Below are 6,574 nucleotides of genomic sequence, written 5' to 3'. Positions count from 1 at the left end.
TTAATAGCTTAAAGACGCTTGCGTTCTTGTTTGCTTCAAACTTCTCTATGAACATCCCTGCCAAAAAGACAAGCCTCGATTTGGGCAATGTACGACAGGGAGATAGAGAAGGCTTGCGTTCCTATGTCAGGCGGTTTAATCTGGTGCAAATCCAGATTCATGGGCTGTCTGATGACGTTGCCTTCACAGAATTCTTCAAGGGTCTGAAGGACGGGTCTACTTTCAAGTACGAACTCATCCGCAAACAAATTTTCACTCTGCTAGGAGCATTACGAGAGGCGAGCGACCGAACTCTGCTCCTCCAGCAAGCAGTCGGACTCTAAGAAGTCCGACCGACAGAAAGAGAGTCGGCCTGCTCAGCCGGCTCCTAAGCCATACACAAGTACATAATTGAGTTTATGTAACACGTGTTGGTATCACTTTTTGAAATGTGAAGTTATTAGTTTTATAAGTAACACTTTGATAACATTGTTGTAGAATGTAACACTCATTGTAACACTTTTTGCATAAGTAACAATATAATGTATCAGTTTTAAAATAAGTATCATTTGTTAGTAACACTAATAGGTGTTATGTTTTTTTATTTAAAAAAAAGAAAAAACATTTACGACTTAAAAACTGACTAATCCCCAATTTACTAATCTACGCCTCAAATCATTCTGTCTCTCTATCAACACTCTTCTCCTCCCATCGTTTTAATCTCATCTCTTTCCTCAATTGATATGCACACTCTAAATCCTCCATTGAAACGAATTCTTAACTTTCTTTCCTCCTTTGAAGCAGCTTCTAAGGTATGAGCTATATTGTAATTTGTAACAATCGAATATCAATTCCATAATCTGGGGTTTATCATTAGTTTAATTTTCCATTTAGTTAATTTAGGGTTCTTATAAGCTAGATTATAATTATAATAAACAATTGAAATGGTGAATTCCAGGTGCAAATTCATCAGCTATTTTCTCTCTTAGTCTCTCTAAACTTTGTTCTGCTTCTTCATCAGATCAATTTTTAAACATCATCTGCTATCATTGCGATGTTCTGCTATTTTTGTGCACTTTCGTCATTGTGCGTCCAAGTTCAGGTATTTTCTGATTTGTGATTTCAAGAATCTAATAATTATTACAATCTAGATTATCGCTATTTTTTAATTGGATTTTGAACGGTTATTGGCTTTGTGTTTAAAGTAGTGTTAATTCTTTATAAATTTTATTTTGTGAGTTCTTGATCGGTAATTGGAGTTTGGATTGTTGATTCTGAATTTAAGTGTTTTGGTTTTGTATTTAATGTTTTCTCAAAATTAGATACTGTAAGTAGGAAAAGGTCTCTAATTGAAGTGCAGAGTGTGTAGGACTTGGGAAATTATATCAACATTTGTTTTAAAGGACTATGTAAAGTTAAAAAAAAAGGCTTTGATGTATAAGAAAGTGTTAATATGCAGGCAGCAGGTTAATACATTAGGAGGCGGATTCAATAACAACACGCTTTATTAGATCTAACTTAGATGTAAAATTGGACAAAGTCTATTTAATAGTTTTCAAATCTTTTGGAATACATAATACACATTTATCATACTCCCTCCGTCCTCGAAAGAACAACCCTTTTGGGTTGATTTTGCGAGTATTAAGAAAGTTAAATAAAAAGAAGTAAAAATATATTAGAAACATAAATTTATACGGGGTTTGTAAAAAAAAAATAAACAGAGAGTTATATAATTATATGGAAAAACAAAATTTTATATGGAGAAGCTAGTTTTGTACAAATATTGATGCAAATTGGTAGGTATTTTTAATGAAAATGGGTCGATCATTTTGGGAATAAATTTAGGCCAAAAGGGTCGAACTTTTGGGGACGGAGGTAGTAACAAATAGTATTATGTCATAAGTAAAACAAACTCACACTTATTTTTATATCAAAATTGCAATCAATCTTAAGATGTTGATTGTTTTAAGTGGAAGATTTAGTCCTTGAAATGTATCTAAAACTATATTTTGCAAAACGAAGAATGAGAAGTTAGGTTAGGAGTTGTTAGTTGATTAAATAGGTAACAAAATGCATGTAATAATTCAGGGTTCTTTCACCATCTTTTAGTTTAAACTTTTACGATGCAACATTGATATATACATATTTAACTTTTATTTTGTGAGTGCCAATTTTGGAGCCATTGTTACCCTTGAGATTATAGTTAACTTCCTTCTTTGACCTCATAGTTTTTTATCTTCACTAAATAAAACCAACTTGCCACTGCAAAATGCTTCTCTACATAGCAATATGAATCCAAATAATGATCTAAAATGTGTTTTTTTTTCCCCAATCATGTGGCCTAATTTTGACTTGTTCACAATACTAATAAAGCTTATGAGTGAAAATTAATGGGATAGAAGGTTGATCATGTGGTAATTGCTTTTAACTTCCAGTAATATAGTGAAGTTATGATCAGTAGAGATACTTGCAAGAATTATTGGTAGTTTTGCTTTCCCTATTTCTTTTTTATTGGTGCATAGATTTAATTCTTAGTTTCTTGAAAGAGCTGCTGTTACTGAAGTTTGATCACGAGGATGCTTTATTTTAATTAGGTCTATTTTTCATTTGTCTAATATATTAGAAGTTGGCTATTTAGCGTTTTTTTTTTTCTTCAGAATGTCTACAATTTACTTGATGCTATGTAAGAGGGCAAATCGTTTATGCGTTTGAACAGTGAATCCCTTTTTTTGATGATTTAAAAAGAACTAAAAAATACCGCCACAAAAGGTACTTCTGTTTTCTTTCTTTACTTGTTCATTCCTCGTGCATTGGTACCTCTCTTATGTTTCACTAGCAAGCTAAACATGACTGGTTCATGATTGATAAGTGGTTTATTTGTCCACTTATTGTGGTAATCCTAACCGCTTTTATAATCATTTCTCCTACTTTTCTCCTCTCTCTTAACTCTCTTGTATATAGTTGTATTTTGGCATTGCTGCGTTTTTTGTGTGTTTGTGTTCATGCTTGTAGGAATAAGAAGATTTGACAAGCTTGCAAAGAAAGTTGAGGAAGATGATAAAAAGGAGAGGATGTTGTGAACCTCCCTAGGAGCAGCCACTCCTGCCCCATGCACCACAAACTGCATCATCCACAACAATAAGAGCGGGCTGCTGCTACTGCTGTTGTTACTGATGTTTTGCTGCTGTTGTTTACTGCCACTGATGTCTGTTGCTGACTCCTGCTACTGTTGTTTGCTGCCACTGCTGGTTGCTGCCACCGCTGTCTGCTACTACTGTTTGTTGCCACTGCTAGTTGCTGCCACCAGTGTCTGCTACTGCTGTTTGGTGCTATATACTGCTGCTCGTAGCTTATGTTGCTACTGCTGTTGTTCTGCTAGCTATCTGCTGTTCACCGCTATCACCGACTAATTTTTGAAAATTTGAAGTTTTCTTATTTCCTCACTCTTTCTATGCTAGAGATCGAAGTTGATTTTCTTTTTGTTTGGATTATTATATTGTTGAGCCAAACATTAAAATAGGTGTATGGATTTTTTTTTTGTAAGAACTATGAAATTATTTCAATCCAAATTGATGTCTATCATATATGTAATTTCTGATTCATATAGTTGTTGTAGATAATAATAATAATAATAATAATAATAATAATAATAATAATAATAATAATAATAATAATAATAATAATAATAATAATAATAATAATAATAATAATAATAATAATATTATTATTATTATTATTATTATTATTATTATTATTATTATTATTAAATGTTACCTATTAATAAATAAGGTGTTACATTTTCCTCAAAAAAAAAAAAAAAAAAAAAAAAAAAAAAGTTGTTACATTAGTTTGTAAAAAGTGATGCATAATGTCAAAGAAAGAGTTATTACATGTTAAAAGATAATTGAAATATGTTACCTAATAATCAATAAAGTGTTACATTAGTTTGAAAACGTGTGATACTTAATGTCGGATAAAATGATACTATATGATTGAAAAATGTTACTAAAGATAAGTGAGTGTTACGTAAGAAATAAAAAGTAACACTTTAAAAATGATACTTATAATATAAAAAGTGTTACATAAGAGGATTTATAGTAACACTTTTGAAAGTATTACCATACGTTACCCAAAGTGTTACATAAGATCTTAGGTAACATGGGCGAAAGTATCACCCAATAAACTGTTACCTAATGTCTATAATAACACTTTTACCACTTTATGTAACACTTTTTGGGTGTTACTTGAGGCTAGTTTTGTACTAGTGATAGGAGAGAAAATAGAAAAAACAAATCTGGGCCGTTGATAACTCTAATCAACCGGCCTAAAAGAAGAAAAAAGAGTGGAAGCCGTACGTACCCAGGTACGAGTTCCACAAGGACTGCTACTCCATCCTCTTGGAGATCAAGGATCGGCTGACTCTTGAGAAGCCGACTCCTATGAAAGGTTCCGCTGAAAATCGGAACAAAAGCAAACACTATCACTTCCATGAGGATGTCGGCCATGACACAAACGACTTCTTCAGTCTCAAGCGGGAGCTTGATCGCCTAGCCGACAAGGGACAACTAAACTCCTATGTGAAGTCCAAAGTGACTTCCAAGGAAAATCCAGGGCAGTCCAAGAAGAATACTCCCCAACCTGCTATTACTGCCGAAACAGATGAAGATCCGGTATATACAATAGCAGGATGATTTGCAGGGGGTGGCCCGACCATTAGAGGCACCAAGGACCATCTGAGAAAGATGGTCAATTCTTTTGAAGAAGGAGAGGCGAAAAGCACATCCGCCTTCCCAAAAGTCATCATCACCGAAGAGGACAGAGGCAAAGTCCGTCGGCCACATGATGACCCTGTGGTCATTGAATGCAAAGTGGCCAACCAATTGGTTGGTCAAATTTTAATTGACACAGGAAGCTCCTCTGACCTCATCAGCCTCAAATGCTTGTCCAATATCAAGTACAAACTGGATAGCATGATGGATGTCTCTCACACCCTTGTTGGGTTTAGGGGAGGACTTGTTCACCCAGTCGGACAAATTGATTTGCCCATCCGCCTGGGGAATAAAGGAGACGGTCGGATCATGACCATCCGTTTCCTAGTGGTTAAAGAGCTCACAGCCTACAACCTCATCTTTGGCCGACCCACTCTCAACGAGTGCAAGGCCGTCATCATTCTTGCTCTCATGCTGCTCAAGTATGAGAAGGATGATGGAACAGTCGGTTCCCTTAATGGGGACTAGAAGACAGCTCGAGAGTGTTATCTCTCAGACGTCAAGCCCGCGGCCGCAGCAACCGGCAGGGGCAAACAGACAAATCGACCTTGATGATGTCAAGGAAGAACATTCGGCCCCACCAGTCGGTAAGAAAAGAAAGACTGAGCAGCTGGTGGTGGTTAAAAAAGAAAAGCAATAGAAATCATTGACCGGGGAACGATAAGATGATCTTCGTCCCCAGCCTGCCGGCGAACACATTGATATCCCTCTGGACGACAATCGGCCACAGCGGACGGTTAAGGTGGGGACGGTTGTATTTGCTAAGCTGGGTGAGAGCCTGCATCAGCTGCTGAGTGAATTCAAAGAGATCTTTGCCTTTGAAGTGGAAGAGATGCCAGGCATCATCCCGGATCTCGCTGTCCACAAACTCGCTGTGGATCCCAAAAAGAAGCCCATTCGGCAAAAGAAGAGAAACCACGACAAGGAAAGAAGTCGGGCAGCAGCCCCCGAAGTAAAAAAGCTGTTGGACACCAAGTTCGTTCGTCCATGCAATTTCCCTGAGTGGGTAGCAAACGTTGTGTTAGTAAGGAAGCCGAATGGAACTTGGCGCATGTGTGTTGACTACACAGACCTCAACAAGGCATGTCCAAAGTATAGCTATCCACTGCCTAAGATCGACAGTCTGGTCGATTCAGCAACCGGACATGCCCTGATGAGTTTTATGGATGCCTATTCACGTTTTCACCAGATCCCCCTGTGGAAAAAAGATCAAGAAAAGACATCATTCGTCACTGATCAGGGGTTGTTCCTTTATACGGTGATGTCGTTTGGTTCGAAGAATGCGCCTGCTACTTTCTAAAGAATGATTAATACGATCTTCATTAATCAAATCGGAAGGAATGTAGAGGCGTACATTGACGACATGATAGTCAAATCCAACAACAGGCGGATCATCTTGCTGATCTCTAAGAAACATTCGCCACACTCAGGCGACACAAGGTCATGCTAAACCCAGCAAAGTGTGTCTTTGGTGTTGAGTCTGGGAAGTTTCTCGGATTTTTTATTGACCAAAGGCGAATAGAGGCCAACCCTAAAAAAATACAGGCGGTAATCAACATGTAGTCGCCCCGTACTGTGAAGGAAGTGCAAAAGTTAACAGGTTTTCTGGCGGCCTTGGGGAGATTCCTCAGTCAGTCAGGTGACAAGTGTCTCTACTTCTTCCAGGCAATCAAGAAGAAGACCAACTTTGAATGGGGAGATGATGCAGAGGTGGCTTTTCAAATGCTATAAACTCATCTACACTCTTTGTCGAGGCTTGTTAGCCCTTTGCCCAAAGAGAAGCTCTTCATGTATCTGGCCATCCCAAATCATGCTCTTAGTGTCGT

The 6,574-nt window shown here is 37.3% G+C and overlaps 1 long non-coding RNA gene across 1 annotated transcript; it reads left to right on the top strand.

The window, feature by feature from the left end:
• The first annotated feature begins 567 nt into the window (after positions 1 to 567).
• On the top strand, positions 568 to 3,565 carry LOC110724164. Its single transcript, XR_002511876.1, has 3 exons — positions 568 to 791; positions 1,001 to 1,081; positions 2,637 to 3,565. It is a non-coding gene; the product is annotated as an uncharacterized LOC110724164 (long non-coding RNA).
• The last annotated feature ends 3,009 nt before the right edge of the window (positions 3,566 to 6,574 follow it).

Source organism: Chenopodium quinoa, unplaced genomic scaffold (genome assembly GCF_001683475.1).
Source record: "Chenopodium quinoa cultivar QQ74 unplaced genomic scaffold, ASM168347v1, whole genome shotgun sequence".
NCBI classification, from domain to species: domain Eukaryota; kingdom Viridiplantae; phylum Streptophyta; class Magnoliopsida; order Caryophyllales; family Amaranthaceae; genus Chenopodium; species Chenopodium quinoa.
Note: the sequence above shows the minus strand (reverse complement) of the source record. Positions and strands in the feature narration are given on the sequence as shown.